Raw genomic sequence first — 25,011 nt, forward strand, 5'->3', positions numbered from 1 at the left:
GACATGTCTTACGATGAACTCCTGTATTGATTAGATTATCATGTAGCCTTTCTATGTATAAGTCTAGGAAGTCTATCCTGTCCTCTGAGAACTGCATGGTAAACTTAAGACATGGTATTAAGTTATTCATAATTAAATGAGTTGATTCAAGTTGATGTGATGTCCCTTTCCAAAGAATAAAAACATCATCCACAAAACATCTATAAAATATCACATGTTTCTTAAAAAAGTTTTGTGTAAATAATATATGTTCTTCCCAATGTGCAAGGAACATATTGGCGTAGCTATTGGCACAAGATGTGCCCATAGCCACGCCATCTCTTTGTCTATAAATATTGTCCTTAAACATGAAGACATTGCTTTCTAAGACTAATTCCAGGAAGTGAACTATTAGGTCAATAAGTACATTTGTATAGTCACTATGATTTTTCAAATATTGTAATATATAGTTCAAACCCAATTCATTGGGAATAACTGTAAATAGTGATTGTATATCAAACGTAACGAATAAATAGTCTTTGGTGATTGTTTTATTTTGAATACAATCATAAAACTCTATAAGAAATTGTTTAGAGTCTTTAAGTACTATTCTGTTTTTATTTAGTACAGCCCTCAGATGTTTTTCTACGAATACTGATAAATTCTCTGTAACCCAGCCCCGACCTGAAACTATCGGTCTCATGGGTGGGTTCCTATTGTCTTTGTGTATCTTTGGCTGTCCAGTTATTCAAGGAAAGTGCTTATCTTGTTATTTATCTATAATAAAGTACTCTGTTTTTTTAAGCTCTACGTGATTACTTGTCTTCGCTCAGTCTTGCAACTGTGTTTTAAGTTAATTCTGATTTTAAACTGCTTGTACGAGCGTTTGCCAGTATAGCAGCAACCCTCACTATCTATATTAATCAAATTGTTAATTGCTATGTAATCCAATGTAACTACTGTCTGTTTATTTTAACTGTGGAGCTTTTCTCCCTGGGCCTCCACTGAAAATGGACCTACGTCCAGTCGGACACTCCCGGTCAACAAATGTAAATAAATAAGCAAATAAATAAATATAAGGCAAGACAGGATGTCAGTGATGAGCTGAAACTACCACCCACTGCTATCAATGGCTACACAGAAATTCTAAAAAGTACTCTATAGAGAGACAGCCACAACTTCAGTTGAGTTAATATTCAGTGAAAAACACAAATAAATAAATTAAATACAGTACTATATACAAAAGAGCAGATAAAAGTGTACTTAAATTCACTTATACGTCCAGCTGATTTCAGCTAGATGTTAGCCAGCCAAAGCTTTGATATTAAGCAGAGATAACTCAAAATGTACCACTTATATAAGGCAAGACAGGATGTCAGTGATGAGCTGAAACTAACCCCCACTGCTATCAATGGCTACACAGAATTTCTAAAAAGTACTCTGTAGAGAGACAGCCACAACTTCAGTTGAGTTAATATTCAGTGAAAAACACAAATAAATAAATTAAATACAGTACTATATGCAAAAGAGCAGATAAAAGTGTACTTAAATTCACTTATACGTCCAGCTGATTTCAGCTAGATGTTAGCCAGCCAAAGCTCATCTAGGATTTGGAAACAGCTTTAGATGCTTATTCAGTTGATACACTTCTTATTGGGAATACAGCAGGTGGGTGTGAGAGATGACTCTAGTAATCTATCAACTGCTGACATGCTTTATTTTCTTTTACCATGCCGGCTACTTTTTAAGCTATGATAATATGCCAGTCATGACAATACCCCACTCGGGCATCATAAATAAGCTTACCAGCTTAAATATCAACCCCTATATCACAAGATGGGTTGCAAACTGGCTCAGAGATAGAACCCACATGGTCAGAATCACAGGTGCCATGTCCGAATCCAAACCAGTTACAAGTGGCATCCCACAGGGCTCAGTTCTGGGACCTCTCTTGTTCGGTATATACTTCTCTGAGGTTCAGGCTAACACGGGGGGATTATGGCTGACAAAGTTCGCAAATGACTGAAAACTGGAGGCCATAATCGAATCTCCAGCTGACACAAGCATCCTCCAAAAGGGTCTCACAGAGATGGATGCTTGGTCCCAGAGCCACGGCCTCAAGCTAAATGCTAAAAAGTGCATAGTCATCCCCTTTGGGAAAACAGGTGCACAAATTACCACATAGGTGGTAATCCATTAAGTACGGAAGAAGTAATTAGAGATTTGGGGCCCAACGTAGATAGTAATCTCTCCTTTGATAATCACGTTGCCAAAGTGGTTAGAAAGACCTTCTATATAGCCCACCCTATCACGAAAGGGTTCGCAGCTAGATCAAGAGAGGTCATTGTGCCCCTCTACTGCCACCATCAGGCCCATAATTGAATACAATGCCCCCTTTGGGATGTACCTTACCCGACACCTGCAGCAACTGGAGAGACCCCAAAAGTACCTCACCAAGAGGATCATGGGCTACAAACAGATGTCCTATGCAGCTCGACTAAAGACACTCCAGCTCTACTCAGTTGCTTACCGCCTACTCAGAGGCGATCTATGCCTGACGTACAAAGCCATGTCAAACCCAGAATTAATGAATATGCTCCACCTCAAAAAATCCAAGTCCCCTAGAGCTACACGCTCCACGGACCTAAACCCCAGCACAAAAATAAATAGGACATGCTGGAGGGACAGATTCATTTCCCAGAGTCCCCCCTCACTCTGGAATAGAATCCCAATTCATGTTAGACATAGCCCCTCACTGACACTCTTCAAGCGAAATCTGGACGCGTGGATGGGAAATCGCAAATTCACCCCTGGGATCTCTTCTGTGTCCCTGCTAGACAGAGGCACAGTAAACTAATTTTAAAAGGGTACCTTCTGTGACCTACTTTACAGAGGCACAGTAGGCTAATCTAATAGGGAGGCGGAAGCCAAATACACTCTGGCTAGGCTTATAAATGCCCTAGGGCAGATAGCCTAGTATCTACCTATGAACCTATGAACCTATATGTCAAAAACAAGCTACTTATTTTACAGGTTATGTATACCAGACTTACAGTCCCTTTCCTAACACAATTTGTTACATTACAAAATAATTAACACACAGCTAAATAGATGGACAATTTAGAGAACAATGAAACAGATTACTAATGCAAAGCTTATACTATACATTCATGTAAAACTACAGATCTGTATGTTATTGCAACACCACCTATAATGACTTCATAGAATTTCATACTTTTGAATATATCAATAATATTTTGTATAACAGTGGCTTTATAGAAACTCTGTTTGAGACTGACATACATTATTAACATAATGCAACCTTATACAAATATAGGATTATGGCTGGCTGTCTGATCTTACCGGCTTGTTATGTGTTTGAGACATGGACACCAATAAATTCGCCTTGAGACCAAAGCTCAAGAGATGAATCTCGGCATCTGTGTCAGGAACACATGAAGTCAGTTATGATCAGAGACCTGATCATAATTCTTTCTAGTGCATGGAGTTTTATTTGCTGAATGTATTAACAGTTAAAGAAAGAAAAGGTGTAGCAGCCTTCAAAGCATTTGCAAGCTGGTAAAGCACTTATCTCCATCAGACTCACAGCAGGCAGAAACTAAGCGCTCCTCTGTAGAAAGAAATTAGATACGTCATTGCTACACTTCTTTGTTATAAGCATAGCAGGGCAAAGCATTAAACAGATTTTGAAAGCTGTTCTACCTTCTGCCTTTTTTCTTTACCATCCGTCATTGTTCGCTGTTACTTCCTACTTTGAAAACTGATCTTAGCAGTGCTTAGGTGTCATTAAGAAGCTTTTGTTGATCAAGTTTTTGCCAAGTACCAGGTCTCATGTTAGAGCTTCCATAACAAGTTTATCTTTTTCCCCAGTTTCATAGTGTAATTGTGGTGCTCTGTGCAGTACAAGTGTTTTTGACATAACCTGCAGTTTCCTACATAAATGGACATAGAACTCTTATCATATGTAATGATTTCTGCAGCTATTTATGGATCTAACTAAATCATGTGATTTTTTTTTGTATTTTGCATATGTGTTGTCTGATACTATATTTTGTTATAACTGTATTGTGTATTGAGATGGAATGAAAACAAGCAACTTATTGAACATTTTATTATTGCAGCTACCCTGAAAATAGCAGATAGCTATGCAAATCATTAAAGTACTGAATGCATTGTTTTTAAAAATGTTCTTAAAACATTGCATGTTACAATTATCCTGGAAAGTAATGCCTGAGTGTTAAAAGCTATGGCATAAAAAATCAGTGTTTGCATATTCAGTTGTATTTATTGTGATTTGTGGGGCAGCCCTAGAGAAAATAGTATATTACTTTTCTTCTAATGATATTGAGCCTCTCCAAACCCAAATGGAGCCTTCCTTGATCAGTGGGCATGAAGTTAAGTTACTATGCTTAGCAGGTGCTGATGGCCATAAGTGGCAGCTGTACCTGTTGTGTTGCCTGAAAGCTGTAGACTAGGTCAGCCTTGTCAGGAATCTGCAGTTATTCTGCAGAATCTCACTTGTACACTTTTGGTTTACTGAGAAATGACTGTCGTATTTGTAAGGTGACAGCAACAGAAAGAGTGGTGCACACTTTTAGTGCTCTTATAGTCACTGTGCAATCATACTATTAAAATAAAAGAGAAAACAAAACAGTGACAAGATCTCAAAATCTAAGGTGTTCATTGAATCCCTCCAAAGATTTAATAACCTTTATCGTAGCAATACTTTTTCTTTCCTCCTTTTCTGGTGTTGTAAGATGTCACATAGCTTCATCATACTCCATTTTTATCTAATATTTAATATGCCATCATCATTATCATTATTATCATCTCAACGTTTTGAGATGTATAATTCAGGGTCACTTTAATAAAGCTGTTTTTTTCTTGTTTGTCTCTTACATAAAAATACATGGAATTTCATTTGTGTAAATTTGTTTGTTTGTAACATCAGTGTTTTTTTTTTATGGAGGATGTGTGGTGAGTTCTGTACCTCCTGCTACTTAAATATTTTAACTTTACACAAAATTAGTATTTGTGTTTTTTTATTTTTTCTTTCTATGGTGAGCTCAGAGAAAAGCTTGATTTTAAAACACGGTGCTTTATGCAATTCTGATATAGGGAACAATTATTTAAAACTCCACAGTTTGACATGCTTCACCATCTTTGGACCTTTACTTATAGGAAGTAGATAAAAATCAGGCAGCAACTGAATGTGCAAAAAAACAAAAGAAAGAATATAAGGTGAAGGACCAGATGAGAAGGCAAGAAATGTGGAAAAAACATAAATATAGTTGCAAGAATAGAAAACTTCTGAAAGAGCCTCATGTTGATCAAGAATGAACGCAGGAATGGTTAAGGAGCGGTGAATTCACATCAAGAAATGAAAGGTTAATATTGGCAGCCCAAGATTTTGGGCTATGTACATGCTGGTTTACAAAGTCCATTGAACATGTGGGAGAAACAGACATATGTAGGTTTTGTAAAACCGGATTGGAAACAGTCACACACCTTGTTGCTGGTTGAGATGCCCTAATGGCAGAGGGACTGTATACTGAAAGGCATAATAATGTGGCAAGACTGTTACACTGGAGATTGTGCAAACATTATGGTATTGAAGTGGCTGAAAAACACTGGAAACATGAGCCACAAAGAATCACAGAAAATTATCAAGTTTATATCACAAGGGATCACCCAATATCAACAGTTCAAAAGATAGATGCTAAAAAACTGGATATAGTGGTCCAAGAAAAGAAGACAAAAGTAGCATTGATCATTGAAATCACTACAGTGACTACAGTGTCTTGCGTACAGAGAGACACAAAGTCATAAAATACCTGGATCTGCAGGCAGAAACAAGAGCCATGTGGAAGAAAGATACCCAGACAGTTCCAATAATAGTAGGCACAACTGGTCTTGTAAAAAAGAATTTACAATCGTATTTAGCTATGTTACCAATCCATGTAACACCGTACGAATTGCAGAAGGAGTCATTACTGGACACATTGCGGGTGTTGCTAAGAGCACTTTTGGCTAACATCAAAGATTGAAACAATACTAATTTCACAAACTTTAATCATACTTTGACTTAGGAATGGGGTCCATTCCTACCATGGTATTAGAAACCCAAAAGACTTGGAGAATTTAAAAACAAAAAATAGGAATACCATATTTGTGATGCAGATTTCTATTTAGTGACCTTTTTCTGGCTTTTTTACGTGATGATATATAATTTCTTAAGATAATTGTGAGTGGTCAGTGCCCTTATCTTGTTGATTTCCTAAAGTTTATTAGCTTACCATTCATCAAGCAATTATTCCACTTGGATCACTCTGACATGGAGTTGTGGTTGTCTGTAACACCAGACCTTTATTAGTTCAGGAGCAGCAAGATTTCTATTTATGTTAGGCAAATCTGTTCCTGCCTTTTTTTGTTTGTTGTTTAAAAAACTCTTCCCACCTTACAAAACCTGGATACAGTTACTTTTATGTCTTTTAAGTTGTATGTATTATATTATCTTAAATTATATTATATTATATTAAATTAAATTAGACTCCAGCAGATTCTTATATGTGCACTGACCTTCCATATCCAAATTATCTTAGAGAAAATAAATTGCAATTAAGCATAAAGCAATCAGTTAAAGACAAAAAAGCCATTTATCTCATCTTTAATGTCTTAAAGACAAGTGCTGTTTTCAATTCTCCTGCAAGCTAGAATTTTTGAAATCTTGCCTCAGATTAATTATATCTGCCATTAGTCATCATACTGTTAGGATAACGTATGTGATTTATTTGTAAATTATGTAAGTAATGATGGTAAACAAACAACAGGGAGCACACCTTATTGACTTCTGTATGTTTTCTGGACATGCTTCAGGTATCTTTTTATTTTTATTTTATTTATTTATTTAAATTTGTTGACCAGGAGTGTCCGACTGGACGTAGGTCCATTTTCAGCGGAGGCCTGGGGAGAAAAGCTCCACGGTAAAATAAACAGACAGTAGTTACACTGGATTACATAGCAATTAACAATTTAACATAGCAATTACTTACAACATATTTACAGATGAAGAACATAGTACATCAGTAGACAACTAGAATCTTTATCTGTGAAGTACATAACAGACATTAACAAATGTTACAATGAGAAGTTCCTGCTGTATAATAAGTACTAGGTTTATGAGCATCTGAGCTTGCTATAATCAAGGTAGTTAGTGGAGTGGAAAGAAAGGTAGTGGTTGGATGGGGTGGATGATATTAGAGTGGGAGTTGCAAGGGCAGAGCCAGCATGTTTTTAGGTGCGCTTTTAGTAAAGTTTTAAAGTGGGTGCATGATGGTACAGAGGTAATTGTGGGTGGGACGGAGTTCCATAATTTGGCTATGGCACAAGAGAATAGTGCTTCACCAGCAGAGTTATTGGCTTTATTGATCTGCAAGTGATTTTTGTTGCTGGATCTTAGTGGTCTGGTGGTGCGATAGGGTTGGAGTAGATTCTGGAGGGATGGGACATTTAGTGGATGGTTTACTAGTTTGTGGGCAAGTGAGAATTGATACCACTGAAGGAGGTGAGGGAGTTCAAGCCAGCCCAGTTCAGCAAGTGAGAGACAGTGGTGACTACGGTAGGATGCCCCTGTGGTGAATTTGGCAATTTTGTTGTAGCAAGTCTCTAGCTTGTTTAGATCACATTGCCTTAGGTTGGTATATATTGGAGAGGCATAAAGTAGGGAGGAGATAAGGTGGGAATTTGCTATTGAAATCTTTGTTGCTTTGGTGAGAAATTGCTTATTTCTGTATAATGCTCCTAGTTTTTTGTGGACTTTTTTATGGTCATGGATATGTGAATGTCAACTTTTAGTTTATTGTCTATTTCCACTCCTAGCAATTTGGTGTGTTCAGTTGGGTATATAGTGGTGTTGTCTTTTGCTGTGATGTTAAAGTGAGAGTTGCTTTGAGTATGTTTGGTGGGTTGGAAGATGAGTAGTTTAGTTTTGTTTGGGTTGAGTATTAATTGGGCATCGGATAACCATGTTTCAACAGAGGAAAAGGCTTCCTGTGTGACTTTTTGCAGTTTTGGTAGGGACTGGGCTGAGCAGATGATGTTCAAGTCATCTGCGTATTGTATGAGTGTGCCATGTTTAGTGGCAGAGGCTAGATTATTGGTGTAAACAGAGAAGAGTAGGGGTCCAAGGATGGATCCTTGGGGAACCCATATGGAGGCAGGTAGTTGGGGAGATATGTCATTCTGCCATACAATGGATTGTTGGCGGTCAGACAGGTAACTCTGAAACCAGTTGGTGACTGATTGTGAGAAGGATAGGTTATTGTGGACAGAGATGAGTTGTTTGTGTGGGACCATGTCAAATGCTTTAGATAGGTCTAGGAAAGTAGCAGAGGAGAGATAGCCATTGTTTTTATGCTGAAGGATAGTGTTAGTAAAGGAGAGTAAGGCAGTGGTGGTGCTATGGTTTGGTCGGAAACTATGCTGAGTACTGGAAAGGAGGTTGTTAGTAAGGAGGTAGTCTGAGGCCTGAGAGTGTATGCATCTCTCTAGTATTTTGGAGATTGGAGAGAGAATAGCTATGGGGCGGTAATTGGTTAGTTCTGTGGAGGGTCCGCCTTTGTGGAGGGGAATTATATGTGATACTTTCCACAGTGTGGGAACGTAACTTTCTGACAGAGATCGGTTAGTCAAGATGGATACTGGGTAGGCCAGAGCATCAGCTGCGATTTGTAGGTATTCACTTGGGAGGTTGTCTGCTGCTAATTTGGTGGGTTTAAGTTTAGTTAGGAGTTTTTTTTTTATGTTGGAGGTAGGTACAGGAGAAAAAGAGAAGGCAGTGGGGAGATTACTAGTTGAAGGTGTGGGTTGGACGGGAGGGGGGTTGTGTTGTTTAGCTAGTGATAGTATGGTTTGTGTGAAGTATGTGTTGAATGAGGCAGCAATATTTTCAGAGGAGTGAGGGATGATAGGAGGAGGGGTACTGACTTTAGCTGGGTGGAGGATGGAGTTTATGGAGGACCAGAATTGTTTGGGGCTGTGTTGTGAGGAGTCTAGGGCACACTGGTAGTATTGAAATTTGTCCTGTTTTATTAGCTTTTTGACTCTATTGCGTAGTTCTAGGAATTTCTGTCTAGCTGAGGGGGTTTTGGTTTTGCACCAGTGCTCCCAGGCTTTATCCTTGTTTTTCATTTTTGACTTAGTGGTTTTCTGTAGCCATGGGGAGGGTTGTGCTTTGGTTCTGGAAAATCTTATGGGGGCATGGTAATTAAAAATGTTCAGGAAGGTAGTATAAAAAAATTCAACTGCATCATCTAGACTGAGGTACTTTAGAGGATGCCAGTTACATTCTTTGAGGGATGAGATGAATGTGAGTGGGTTAAAGTTTAGTTTTTTACGTATTTGACGGTAGATGACATGTTTAGCTTAGTATAGGTATTTTTTGAGTAGGAATGTTGGGGAGTGATCACTGAGGCTATCTGATAAGCAACCTGTTATATATGACTGGGGGCTCTTACTGACTAGTATAAAATCCAGGGTAGTGTGCTTGCTGGAGTTTTTATTTATCCTGGTTGGTGACTGGACTAGTTGGGTGAAGCCATGAAGGTGTACATGATGGGTTGGATTGTTGCCAGAACAGGATTGCCAGTCAATATTGAAATCACCTAAGATGATTGTTTCCTGGGGGAGATGGTGGGTAGACCAGCTGAGGAGGTTTTCTACTGAAGGGATGTTTTGGCCAGGTTGGAAGTAGCATCCAATTATGTTGATAGTTTTGTTTTGGTTAATTTTGAGGTTGGTATATATTATTTCTTCATTGCCTATTTGTGGAGCTGATGATTTTAAGATCTGGATGTTTACATGCTGTTTAAATATTATAGCTACACCACCTCCTTTTTTGTTTAGCCGGTCTGCTCTTAGTATGCCGTAACCTGTAGGGAGTATTTGCTCACTGGTAATGTGAGGTTTTAGCCAGGTTTCTGTCAGGATGACTATATCTGGGGAGTACAAGTCTATGGTGGCATGGAGTTCATGGACTTTGTTGGATATACTTCTAATATTTAGGCTTAGTAGAAGGAAGTCACTTGGCTTTCTATTGGCTGTAATATGGGAGAAGTTGTGTATGAGTAAACTGAAAGATACAGTGATGCAGAGAAACTTTTTTTGTCCTAAATGTTGCCCTCTTTCAAGTATACAAATGCAATAAAACTAAGTTATCCAAAAACCTATGTAAAAGGCAATTAAAATGTAACATGAATGGTCAGTGGCTGTAGTGTGGAATTAGGGCCTTACTATAAAGTGCTATCATTGCTGGGATGCCATGAGTAGCATGGATATTCCCCAACGTATGCCTGGATGACAACTCAGCTTAAAGTCTCTCACCCTGGTAGACCTGAAGAGAATCCCTCCCCACCAGTGAACTAATGAACGGATGTACCATTGGGAAGGATTCTTGGTAGAGATGAAGATACATGCAGATTGAGCACTCCAGGGAGGTGCCTTTGCTCCAGTCCATAAAACAATCAAGCTGTAGGGTACTCGCCAGCTCTTCCAATAATCATGTAGAGCCTCATGAAAGTCTCTTGTAACCACATACTCCTAAGATCTAGACGATGTGTCCCTGAAACATTAGATAGTCTTGCATCTCTGATGTATACCCAGGCACTATAATGGACACCGTGTATGAATATTTGAGCTCCAACTTAATGGCCATCACTGAGGCAGTTGTCTCCCGTTCCACCTTAAGTCACACATGCTGAAACATCATACCACGGAGTTATTCCTGAGCTAAAAGTAACCAGTGACACAGAGACTCCACATTAAAGCAGTGTGTTATGGATGGAGGACCTGTAACTTTAAAGAGAGTTGGAGAGCTCAGGAACACCAAGAAGTCAATTACTTTTTATATCTGCACTAAGGCTTCAGTCTACAGCAACACAAGTAATAGATGTTAATAGCTAAGTAGTAGACATGCTGTTAACATCTCATTTACATAATGTCATATCTATTCAATCTACTGCTAATATTAGCACTATCTAAGACAGTGAAACACCTGGAATCTATTCACCAAAACCTGTCAGGAAACAAAATACAAGTGTTTCTTCTTCAGAAAAAGGTTCCCTCACTTTACAAATACCAGGTGAAAGTAGGCACTAATATGCTCTGGCTTTCTATCATATAATGTATCAACAAGTGTAAGGGTATTATCAAACAAAAAGGAAGGTTTTTTCTGTCGCAGGACAAGGATTTTGAGATTAGTCTACATAAAGATAATGTGTAAAGACATAAAATGTTTCTGTATTTTGTTAAAGTTTGTTGATATGTAGTGGATGCATATGTCCTATTTTCATACAAAAATAATTATTTTATTTGTAGGTAATGTAAAATTCTGCTTCATCACATCTGATACATGTGCCCTTCCTGCCATGTGGATGTGAAGGATGTGATTATGTATTTTAGAGCTGGAAGCTTCCCTGACTCATCTTCCTCTATCTTTACATGATTTAGAATTTGGAATCTTTGCTGCTGTGCTTCCTCAATATGTAGCTATTTCCCGCTCAAACTTCAGTAAATGTGTTAGCCCTGGTACAACTAATGCCTTTGTGTGTTTGCTTCTTTTCTTTCTTTTTCTTTTTCCTTTCTTTCTTTCTTTCTTTCTTTCTTTCTTTCTTTCTTTCTTTCTTTCTTTTTCTCTTTCTTTCTGTTTAATTTCTAAATGAACCTGAATAATTAAATGTAAACCTAAAACAAAACAAAAGTCACAGAACAGAGAAATTAATAACATGAATACTTAATAAATGGCTTGCTGTTGAAATGTCCGCACTCAAAATGCCGAGTGTGGACAAACCGAAAAAAAAAGAATGAAAAACACAGGAGAAGAATGAATGTTGAAAATTGCTTGTTTCCTTTAAACCTCTTTTTGCAGGGGGGGGGCCTGTACCCCACCCCCATACCCCAAATGATATACCAACTCCAAGATCGCCAATCCTCAGGGAAAAAGGAATATTTTGAGAAATGGCATCTCAGGCTTAGTATATGTAAGCCTGTTCTTTTGGCCATTCACTCTCCATATTTTGGGGCTCTAGCACTTCCCAACAATTCAAATGATAACCTAATAGGTTATGTTGCACGTCTTTTACTTGTTTTCATTTTGTCACTGTCCATTTTGTGACTTTTCTTTTAACAACGACTCGTATATTTGTAGCAAATGCATCAACCCTACAATTGTGTCATCCATCTGCTGGATGTGTTAATGTGATTGCCAGAAATATACTTTTATTTTAATTTTAAAATACAAAACAAAACATATTTTTAGTATTATTTTAACATACTTTATGACTAGAATACAGATTGTATATGGATAGCCATTTTGTTGGCTGTTTCACCAGGTATGATAAACCTGTACATCTGATCTTTAAAAATTCTTCCCATATTGGTAAAAGTTTTAGAAATGTTAGTGTAGAAACAGTTAACATTTTATTTTGGTTCTAGTTGTCTCCTTGCTGACTTTTAGCATGGTGTTTGCTCTGGCCAAAGAGCAGAAACAACTCATTTTACTCTAAAGAGAGCATTGATTTATAATTAAAAGATAAGAGAGAACAGAGTAGCTGCTTTTCCTTGGCATCATGAAAATGTCAGACATACTTATGCATTCCTTCTCTCACGCTTTATAAGCTTGGTCTACATCTAAATGACAACCTAAATGAATTCCAATGGATACCTTTGTTTACTCCAGTGCCTATACCTCTGACTTCCATTTCCATTTTCACAGTAATACTAATAATAAGCCCTAACTTTGATACGGTTTCTGTCTTTACACACAGTGCAGACTGGATAAGTTGTTGACTGCAACTGAGCTGAAAATATAAGTATCTTGATTTTTTTGATTATTTTTACAGATTACTGTTTTTAAAATTTAATATATATATATAGCACTTTGTCTATTCTGTATCTTTACAAATCCTTATCTGTTTAAAAACTTTCATTTGTGTCTCTAGTGCTTGCTGGCTGTAGGCTATTTGGCTTTGCAGTTGCCCGCCCCTACTGTGACACTCCTCCCAGTCTAGTGTCATTAGCTCATTCTGCCTAATACAGAGAGAACATTTGATAAGGCCTTCTGTTCCTCCTTTTTCCCTTTCAAAAAGTAAAACAAAACTTCTTTTTTTTTTCTTTCGCCTGAACCTCCTTGTGTTCTGACTGTGCTTCTCAAACATTTTGGAATTATACAGTATATTTCAGAGCATTTATTATAACTGTAATAGCCTTAATATTGCTACAACTCAAGTGCTCTAGGTTGCACTGCATCTGAAGTGTTTGTGTGTTTTAGCTGCTTTTCTGTATATATAGACTTTTCTGTTTATTTTACTAAATAAGCTCTGTAAAGTTGTTTTATTGCATTTCTGCCTGTATTTCTGAGTTTTCTTTGCACTTTTAAAGTTTGTTTTTGCTTAGTTTAATTGGTAGGCTACACACTCAAGTGCCGAATTAAAGCATTTACTGTGTTTCTGTACCTAATTTCTGCTACTTTGTAAAAAAAAAAAAAAAATATCCTTGTTTCCCGCCTTTACTGAACTAGAATAGTCCAGTCTTCAGGTATGGCTGATCTCTGGGCTGTGTCATAGTTCCTGTGTTGCCCATATCCTTATTTGGATAGGGGGAAGCTTCTTTGTTCACCAGTGAGAGTGGGGAGCTCTGAGCAGCCTATCTGTCCCTTGAGGAGTGGTTCCAGCCCAGTGACCTGTAGCTTATGGGCCGTTTTGGGCCATTTCCTATCTCTTTCTAACCCCCTGCTTTAAAGCCAGCTTTAGCGCACTTTTGCGCTTGTAATTTAAAGTTTGTCCTGTTTTTTGCATTTACCTGTTGAGGCTACACAGTCAAGTACGCTAGCCTGTGTCACATATTTACTGCATTTTCCTGCTATTTGTTGAAAAAAAGAAAAAAAAAATTATTATCCTTGTTTCCCATCTTTCCTAACCTAGAGTAGTCCAAATACAGACTTTGCTGTATTCTGGACTTTTGGAAAGTTCCTGTGTTGCCATTTCCTTTCTTGGATTAAGGGAGGCTTCTTTGTTCACCAGTGGCAGTGGGGAGCTTAGAGCAGCCTATCTATCCCTGGAGGAGTGTTCCCAGCACAAGAATCTGGTAGTCTACTGGCCATTTTGGGCCAATTTCTAGCTCTTTCAAATCCCCCTGTATAAAACCCGCTTTGGCAAGGTTTTTGCTTGTTACTACTCAGCCAAGCTCCTCGTGGTCCTGCAGAGTGGTGCTAGCAGCAGAGAGGCTAAAAGAGTGACTGCTAACCTGATAAGTGTTTTTTCCTGCTACTACCTGGGCGACTGTCCGATCTAGCTAAACTGCAAATATTTCTGCTTCTTGAACTGTTTTAAACTGCTTAAAGTTGTTTTTGCACCTGCACTTTTTAAGTTTGTCCTGTTTGTTGCATTTACCTGTTGAGGCTACACACTCAAGTGTGCTAGCCTGTGTTACATATTTACTGCATTTTCCTGCTATTTGTTGAAAAAAAGAAAAACAAAAAAAAAACAAACAAAAAAAAAAATTATCCTTGTTTCCCGTCTTTCCTGACCTAGAGTAGTCCAAATACAGGCTTTGCTGTATTCTGGACTTTTGGAAAGTTCCTGTGTTGTCCATTTCCTTTCTTGGATAGAGGGAGGTTTCTTTGTTCACCAGTGGCAGTGGGGAACTTAGAGCAGCCTATCTATCCCTGGAGGAGTGTTCCCAGCACAAGAATCTGGTAGCCTATTGGCCATTTTGGGCCAATTTCTAGCTTTTTCAAATCCCCCTGTATAAAACCCGCTTTGGCGAGGTTTTTGCGCTTGTTACTACTCAGCCAAGCTCCTCGTGGTCCTGCAGAGTGGTGCTAGCAGCAGAGAGGCTAAAAGAGTGACTGCTAACCTGATAAAAGTGTTTTTTCCTGCTACTACCTGGGCGACTGTCCGATCTAGCTAAACTGCAAATATTTCTGCTTCTTGAACTGTTTTAAACTGTCTAAAGTTGTTTTTGCACCTGCAATTTTAAAGTTTGTCCTGTTTGTTGCATTTACTTGTTGAGGCTACACACTCAAGTGCGCTAGCCTGTGTTACATATTTATTGCAATTTCCTGCTGTTTGTTGAAAAAAAGAAAAAAAAAGTTATCCTTGTTTCCCATCTTTCCTGACCTAGAGTAGTCCAAATACAGGCTTTGCTGTATTCTGGACTTTTGGAAAGTTCCTGTGTTGCCATTTCCTTTCTTGGATAGAGGGAGGCTTCTTTGTTTACCAGTGGCAGTGGGGAGCTTGGAGCAGGCTATCTGTCCCTGGAGGAGTGTTCCCAGCAGAGGAATCTGGTAGCCTGTTGGCTGTTTTGGGCCAATTTCTAGCTCTTTCAAATCCGCCTGTATAAAACCCGTAGCTGCTTTGCGTGATTTTGTGCATAGCGCTTCATCGAGCAGCGCCGCTTATTTGGGTTTGAGCCTTGGAACTGATCTAGTTCTCATAATAAACACCCTATTCCTATGCTAAAGCCTAGCACTTGCTCACTAAAGCAATTATATAAGTCAGCACTAAAAAATTAAAAGCACTACACCCTCACAAACTCCCCTTGAGTAACTTGTTCCCCATTGGCCCTTTTTTTCAATTATAAAGGAATTCCCAATACTATTCTAGCATGTCCAAAGGTCAGTTGTCACTCTCCTCTCCGGTCCAGCTGGTGAACCTGGGAATCTTGAGGCAATGTTACAACTGCCTAATGTACACAGACAACCCTCTCCTCCTCCCAACAAATTCCAACACATGTGAGAGATGCAACCATATAGCCAAATTGGAGGCTAAGCTCTCTCAACTCAGTACTGGCGTAACCAGTCAGGAGGAGAAGGAAACCACACTCACTACAATTCCAGTCTCACATAGACCTACCACGACAGCAAACCAAACACATAAACACACAAAACATACTTGGAGGCTCTAAATAAAAATCTGCCTAAGCAGCAGAGACCTCCAAAGCAGACACCCAAGCAACCGCTACCCCAAAACAAAACACATGCAACACATAGCTCACAAAGCCAGTGTGCCGAACAGTCACAGCCCTTAAGGCTAAACAACACACCTGATACACTTGTAATAGGTGACTCTATCATCAGGCACACTGACGTCCCGCTCACCAGGCTGAACAAGGAGAAGGTCACGGTGAGCTGCCTATCGGATGCTAGGATCCGCCACATAACACAAGCACTCAGGTCACTCCAAGGCAAGTACAAATATGACTCAGTCATTGTCCATGCTGGTGTGAATGACCTGAGACATACCTCCCTGGACTACATGAAAAGAGACATAGAGGAGCTCTCTGGGCATGTAGCCCAGGCCGGTATGACCCTGACCTTGAGTAGCATCTTACCCTCACCAAGAATGATGCCACAGTATGAAGACAAGATTATCAATTTCAACAATTGGCTTAAGTATTGGTGTCATTCAAAGGGGATCCAATGCCTGTCAGCCTGGGATGACATGCTCGACAAGCCACGATGCTTCGCTAGGGACGGCTTGCACCTGTCACCCCTGGGCTTTTGGATATTGGCAAAGGCTCTTGCTATCCCCATAGTGCCTTTTTTAGGCAAGGCTCAAAAGACAAACCCACCTCCATAGGTACCACAAGGGATAAGAAACTAAGAGTAATGCTACTCAACGCCAGAAGTCTAACCCTCAAGATACACGCACTCGAAACTCTCCTTAGCATGGAGAACATCGATATCTGTGCAGTAACAGAAACCTGGTTCAAGGCTCTCGAGAGCACCCCAGCACTACCAGGTTATACCTCATACCATGCTTTTCGGCCCCAAAACTTGGACTGAACCACAAAAGGAGGGGAGTATCAATATTCGTCAAAGATACCCACACCTCCAGGTTGGTGGCACAGCACGAAGCATCAGAGACTATCCATGTACAACTAACAGTGGGTAAAACTGCCTTCCAGTTTATAGCCTGCTACAGACCACCCTCCCAAACCCAGGAACCTCACTCGGCCTTCCTAAGAACACTGGAAAATATGAAGGTCTCTCCAAACACCATTATATTGGGTGACTTCAACTACCCAACCATAGACTGGGAGCATTACTCTAGCTCCAACACCCTAGCCCAAAGGTTCCTAGAATTTATAAACTCAAATGCTGTGGAACAACTTGTTACCACTCCCACAAGAGGGGAAAACATACTGGACCTGATCATCACCAACATGGGGACTCTATGCTCCAGACCAGAAGTGTATCCCTCACTGGTAAGATCAGACCATAAACTAATCTCACTGGATATTCACATCCCGACCCCACCCCATGCCCAGAAAATCACAGTGAAAAACTTCTAAAGCAAATTTCACACTCCTCAAAACCGAGGTGGAATCCTTCAAAGCCCCCGGCCTCTGGATAATATGCCCAGACCACAAAATCCTTTATAAACGCATTCTATGAACACCTTCAGGAATGCATGGATCATGCAATCCCAAATAAAACCAAGACCCAATCCTCCAAAGGCAGACGCCCTGTCTGGTGGACCCCAGCCATAAACAAACTATACAATAGAAGGAGGAAGCTACTACATGACAGAGCAAAATCCCAAAAAGGGAAGGCCTCTCTGATCAGTATTAGCAAAAAACTACGGCACTCATAAAATCGCCTAAGGCCAGCTTCGAGAGAAAAATTGCACAGGACACTAAGGATAATCACAAGGCTTTCTTTAGTTATGTTAGGAACCTGGGTGGGAATTCCCAGATATGCTCAGAATTAGTCCAAAATGACAAAAAATACACCGAACCCACAGACATTGCCAACATCCTAGCTGACAGGTTCAGCGCAAACTTCTCCCACCAAAAGGGCTAATATCTATCCCAGCAGAGTGCTGCCCCCCTGACATCTCAGATGCTCAGGTAAGAGCTGCCCTCTCCAAAGCAAGAAACACAGCATCAATGGGATCAGACGGTGTCCCAGGCTGCATCCTACATGAACTCCAAGAAGAGCTAAACCCAAACCTAAAACTACTGTTCAATCTCAGCCTTACTACAGGATATGTACCCAAAGAGTGGCGTACGGCAACAGTGGTCCCTCTCCACAAAGGTGGTGCCTCAATGGATCCTGGAAACTATCGCCCCATAAGTCTCACTAGCTTGGTCTGCAAAGCTATGGAAAGGATCATCATGGACCTTATAAATAAAGATATTGGGGACCTACAGACACTGGATCCTACCCAGTTCGGCTTTGTTAAGGGCAGATCCTGCCTCTTAAACCTGGTCAATTTCTTTGAAACAGTCACCAAGGCCATTGACAAGGGAAGGTGGTCCACACAGCCTACCTGGACCTCGAAAAGCCTTCGATACAATACCCCACTCGGGCATTATAGATAAGCACACCAGCTTAAATATAAACCCCTATGTCACTAGATGGGTTGCAAACTGGCTCAAGGACAGAACCCACATGGTTAGAATAGCTGGAGCCATGTCAGACTCCAAACCAGTTACAAGTGGCGTCCCACAAGGCTCAGTCTTGGGACCTCTCTTGTTCGGTATATATTTCTCGGAGGTACAGGCCAACATGGAAGGACTGTGGCTGACCAAGTTCGCAGATGACTGCAAACTGGGCACTATAATAGACTCTCCAGCTGACACAAGCATCCTCCAAAAGGGCCTCATAGAAACAGACAACTGGTGCCAGAGCCATGGCCTCAAGCTAAACGCCAAAAGTGTATAGTCATCCCCTTTGGCAAAAACAAAGTGCCCACAAATTACCACATAGGTGGTAATCCATTAAGTACAGAAGAAGTAATTAGTGACCTGAGGACCCAAGTTGATAGCAATCTCTCATTTGACAACCACGTGGCCAAAGTGGTTAGAAAAACATTTTATATAGCCCACCTAATCATGAAGGGATTCACATCTAGATCAGAGGAGGTCATCGTGCCTCTTTACTCATCCCTCATCAGGCCCATAATTGAGTACAATGCCCCTTTTGGGATGTACCTTACCAGACACCTGCAGCAACTGGAAAGACCCCAAAAGTACCTCACCAAGAGGATCAAGGGGCTCAAACAGATGCCGTATGCTGCCCGGTTAAAGAAACTCCAGCTCTACTCAGTGGCATACCGCCTGCTCAGAGGCGATCTGTGCCTGACTTATAAAGCCATGTCCAACCCGGAATTAATGGACATGCTGCACCTCAGAAAATCCAAATCCCATCGAGCTACACGCGAGGGACTTAAACCTCAGCACTGAAATAAATAGGACATGCTGGAGGGACAGATTCATAACCCAGAGGCTCCCTTCACTCTGGAATAAAATCCCAGTCCAGGTTAGGCAGAGTCCCTCATTGACTCTCTTCAAGAGGAATCTTGATGAGTGGATGGGAGATCGTAGGTTTACCCCGGGTATCACTTCTGTGTCACTGTTAGACAGAAGCGCAGTATACTAACCTCGAAAAAGGGCATAGTAAAATTAATTTAAAATGGGTGGCGAAAGCCATACACACTCTGGCTAGGCTTATAAATGCCCTAGGGCAGATAGCCTAGTATGAACCTATGAACCTATGAACCTATAAGTCAGTCCTTAGCCACAGAAAATACAATGACAAATTTAAAAACAAACTCCTATGGTGGAATACCCATATAAATAACTTCTACAACAAGAGAAATAACTTACTTAATGCTTACATGTTGTCTCATTCCACATTTAAGCAAACAAGTAAAGACTTTAAAGGAGCTATTAGGAAACTCAAAGATGAACTGAACTTAAAATTGAAAAAATAAATAAATAAATAAATAACTAGAAATCTTACTTGAACTCCGTCAGTGTGGTAAGGACTAACAACCAACAATGTTTAGAGAACTGCCACAGTTATAGATTTTCTGTGGATTCCACAGTCTAAAAACCACACTTTAATTACAATTGCACAAGTCTTCTCAACTCTCTCAATAGCTAAGAACACTTCATTCATGTAGTCTTGATAACATACCAGGTTGTCTGATCAGTACCAAATATGGCCTATCTATGACCCTTTTTAATTCAAGTCCCTCACTGGTTACATTACTGAATGATGGAAAACAGCCATTATAATATGATTACACAAACACATCCCAGCCATGGATCCTGAAAACTATAGTGATATTGGTCTCAATAGACTCATATATAAAGGTATAGAACTTATTACACTATACCTCCTTAATCTAGACATTGGAAGTCTCTTAACCCTGGACCTTAATCAACTTGGCTGTATTAAAGAAGGTCCTGTCTCTTTAACCTTGCTAATTTCTTTGAAAAGGTTAACAAAGTAGTGGATTGTGTTTAGACAACACATACATGCATATCTGAACTTGGCCAAGACCTTTCATACTATTACCCATGACAGCATTATTGACAGACTTGTAAATCTGAAAACAAATCTTTATATTCTCTGGTGGATAGCTTACTGGTTATGAGACAGAACCCACGTGGTCAGAGTCACAGGTGCCAATTCTGAAATAAAAAAAAAGTTACTGATGGTGTACCACAGGGTTTAGTGTTGGGCCCCACTGCTGTTTGGGATCTGTTTTTCAGACCTTCATGCCAACACTCCTGGCCTGTGGTTATCAAACTTTGAAGATGGCTATAGATTGGATAACGCTACTCAATCTTCCACTGACTCACAACTGCACCAGTACCATCATGGGTTAGACCATGCTAACAACTGGTGCAAGGACAATGGTCTCAAATTAAATGTGAAATGTAGTATATTTCAGTATGGTAAACAAAACATTTCCTAATCTCATAGTGATAATAGTGATAATACTTTTGTTGTCATGTTTTGATTATCAAGTCTCCACAGGGATTCAGTGAAGATGGCTATAGATTGGATAACGCTATTCAGTCTTCCACTGACTCACAACTGCACCAGTACCATCATGGGTTAGACCATGCTAACAACTGGTGCAAGGACAATGGTCTCAAATTAAATGTGAAATGTAGTATATTTCAGTATGGTAAACAAAACGTTTCCTAATCTCATAGTGATAATAGTGATAATACTTTTGTTGTCATGTTTTGATTATCAAGTCTCCACAGTGATTCAGAAATTCTTATACCTGGCTTATCTGATTTCCAAATGCATGTTCTGTAGAGCCAAATAAGTCTTAATTCACCTATGTCCATATGACATCAGACCTATTATTGAATATAATGCTGCTTTTGGCATGTGTTTCTCTAAATAAATAACCCAACTTTTGAGACTTCAGACATTTTTAACTAAAAAGATTTGTGGCCTCAAAATGTTTAGTTAACAAAAGAGACTGGTAGCCATCTCTCTGTACTCAGACTCTTATAAACTCCTCCATGGGGATCTTTTATCTAGCGTTTCAAGACATGAAAGCGCTGACCCTTTTTGACCTTTTATTTCTTCACAGAGCAAATAGTTCTTCAAATACCAAATTAAAAGAGCTAAACCTTCATCAACCCATTTTCTGCCATCCTACTTTTAAAATCACAAATATCTGGGCAAAACCACCAATCACAGGTAGCCTACAAACCATATCTCAGGAGACAGCTTGGGATAAATGATTGTGGTTTGGTACAGGTGAGAGAAGGAGCCCAGGGACATTATTGTCTAGCCTTTCTATAACTACCAGTTACAAGAAAGCCTGAAAACTGTTTCACAGGAGTTGACTTGTCTCTGACTGAGCAATGTTTATAGCACTTTTCTGACCGCTCTGATTTTGGACAATTGTGCATCTCCCTTGCACTGAGCTGCTGCAAATGATATCTAGGGCATCTATCAGGAGAAGGCTACAACAAGCCTACAGACCTACAGAACATTTGGGACAAAGCTGATGATCACCAAAAGAGCCTATCTCCTGCTTCTTAGGAACCAGCTTGGGATTAGTGCTACTATTTTGCTTCTGGTGAAAGAAGAAGAAAAGGGACATTGACTCCTAGTTGAAACCAGCACTTGTAATAGTTAGGTAGTAGCCAATAGGCGAATCACTGCTATTTATCATTCTTGCCAAATCTAATTCTGTCTTTTCAGTAAGTACTGCTAGATTAGCCATCACCTGACCTGACTTCAGAGTATCACCTTAAATATTTCATCCATAAATCTTCATGATCCTCTACAGTAGTTTTCCTTCCACCCCTTAATGCTATATCCAAAACTTGTCCTTCCACTCTCTGGCTACATTTCACAGCAGTCTGTTCTTACCCTTCTGTGACATGTCCAATTGCATTAGATGTTATGAAGCAGTCTAGCAACTGCCTTATGCTTACCAGCTGTTTAGCAAATGTTTGCTTCTTCCACAACATCATAGTACAGTCTGTGAGAGATTTAAATATTTTAGAAACATAGAGGTAAACCACTCGCATCAGCCCACTATTTATAAGCGTTATACACCCACAAAACCATATCAGTCACGACATACCATTAACCCTATAATATATACTAAGGCTATAAAGAAAACTTACCTAAACCTTCTTGAAAAGATCTCAGCCTTGAGCATATCAGCCAACATCTCCTCCTTCTCCACTCTTGCATACTGATACTCACCAAAGAGTCACCAGGAATGCAGGCCTAAGCCCATAATATCCACTAAGTTTGTTGCCACATAGAGAAATACCTTAGTCATAGGTGACTCTGTAGTAAGGCATACAAACTCCATATTCATCAGACTGGACAGTGACTGTAGCTGCTTTTCCAGTGCAGGATCCATGATGTCTCAAGAACCATAAAGTCCCTAAAAGCAGATAAGTATGACTACAACTTAGCAGTGACCCATGCAGGAAAGAATAACCTGAGGCTTTCTACCCAGAGGGACATGCAAAGATACATGATGGAACTTACTACCCATGAGTTAGACAAAGGAAAGACTCCGGTCTTCAGTACTATCCTGCATTCACCAAGAATGATGCCTAGATACCTAGACAAGATAACTGACTTTAACAATTGGCTAAGTAGCTGATATCATTTTAAGAGGCTTCAGTATGTGTTGGCCTGGGATGAGATCATAACTAAGACTTCCTGTTTCACCAAAGATGTTTACACATCTCTCTCATACAAGAGCTTCCACATACTTGCTAAAGCCTTTAATCCTCCCATAGTGCCTTTTTAGATGGAGTCTCCCTACAAGACAGCCATATATAGCAAGCTCAAGCCCAAATTCAGAAAACATCTTGTTGGCATTACTCAGTGCTAGGAGTCTAAGCAGAAAGTTTATAGAATCTGTGGCACTTTCATACTTGTGTAGTTACTGAGACAGGGTCTCAGGGCAATGACAACACTCTCTCTACTCAAGTGTTTAGCACCTATTACGTCCTCTGGCCCTTGGGTAACTGGGGGGCAGTATCTGTATTTGTCAGAAACACATCACCTAACATCAAATTACCAACAACTCTAACTTGGAGCTGCTGGAGATCTAAATCACCCTCAGCTCTGTATTTTCTAAAATTTCTAAATACCGATGCATGGGAGCAAATTGTAAAACTTCTCATTAGAGGCTCTAATATCCTTAAGCTGGTCCTTACCAAACTAGCTGCTGCCTGTACACCAGCATGTATGTCCACATTCCTGATTAAATCTGACCAAGTATCAGTTACTTTTTTGGCAGACTTAATGGTACCATCCCACCACCAAAACAAACCACTTTTAAGGACTTCTCCAGAGCAAGCCTACTTCAATTTGTAGAAGAGCTATGCAAAATTCTCAACAATCCTCCAGAAGAAGAAGACCCAGTTGAGAGGGCTGCCACATTCATCACCAATTTTGACCAGTATCTTAACAGCTGCCTAGAAAAATTTGTACCCATCCATCCTTAATATAGTGGTAAATTCAGGAATAAACCTCTGCAGTGGAATTTCCTTATTAATAAACTGTGTAACAAAAGAAGGAAAATAATAGTTGTAAGAAATATCCACCCCCCCCCCCCTTCTTCTAGACCACACTGAAACATGCCAGCAAGGAACTTAAGAGGACTATTAGAAAATAGAAAAGTACAGTACAAATTTAAGGTCACTATAGATACCAAAGGAAACTACAAATCATTCTTCAGTTATGTCAGGAAATTACAGAATAATGTTCAGCAATGCAGTGAACTCATCCATAATACTATCGTACATTCTGATCCCAAGGATGGAGCCAATATATTAACAGACGGATTTAGTGCTAACTTTACCCCACCTGCCAACATTGTTGCACTGACTATCCTTGAAAGTTTAGTTTCCCTTCTAATCAGACTGATAAGTCCCATATCTCCATTAATGGCTAAAATTAATGTTTCTATGGGACTATATAGCATACTAGGCTGATTCTCATCAATGCCAGCTATGCAGTATCTGAGCCTCTACTTAAACTATTCAGCCTTAGCCTATCTATATGGTTTTCCCCTGATGCCTACAGAACAGCAACTGTGGTGTCTCTGGGAAAGGGTGACTCTCTACAGGTGCACGTAATTCTAGGCACATCAGCCTTAACAGCCTTATATCATAAGTCATGCAATGTATCACAACAGAATTCATTCAGGCAGACATAGCAACATAACTGATCTAGTTCCCACTCAGTTTGGTTTTGTGAGAGGCAGGTCCTGTTTCCTGAACAGAGTAAGCTTCTTTGAAAAAGGTTAACGAGGTTGTGGGCAGTGGTCACTCTGCACATGCTACTTTACGTGACATGGCCAAGACCTTTGACACTGTCCCTCTGGCTAGTATTATTGAAAACTTAGACAAACTTAATATAAACCCCTGTGTTGTCTGCTGGATTGCAAAGTGGATATCCAACAGGTCCTAAGTAGTGAGAGTTGCCTCTAAACAAAAATTTGTAATTAATGAAGTACCATAGGGATTAGAGAAGAGTTCTATCTTGACTGGATTTTATTTTGCAAATGTTCAAGTCAATATTCCCAAAGTGTGGTTGACCAAATTTCCTGATAACTGCAAGATGGTCACTGTTAACCACTCATCCACTGAAACTAAACTGGTCCAAAAATGGTTGAAGTATGTACATACTTGCTGGTGTACTGAAAATGGTCC

General features: G+C 39.8%; 1 protein-coding gene across 1 annotated transcript in view; it reads left to right on the forward strand.

Annotated features, from left to right (window-relative positions):
• Positions 1-25,011, forward strand: part of NTSR2 (neurotensin receptor 2) — an 872,024-nt gene that overhangs the window by 58,115 nt on the left and 788,898 nt on the right. The gene's annotated exons all lie outside the window — the stretch shown is intronic.

The sequence above is a fragment of the Protopterus annectens genome, chromosome 1.part1 (assembly GCF_019279795.1).
Source record: "Protopterus annectens isolate FY-2018-M chromosome 1.part1, PAN1.0, whole genome shotgun sequence".
Classification (NCBI taxonomy): domain Eukaryota; kingdom Metazoa; phylum Chordata; order Ceratodontiformes; family Protopteridae; genus Protopterus; species Protopterus annectens.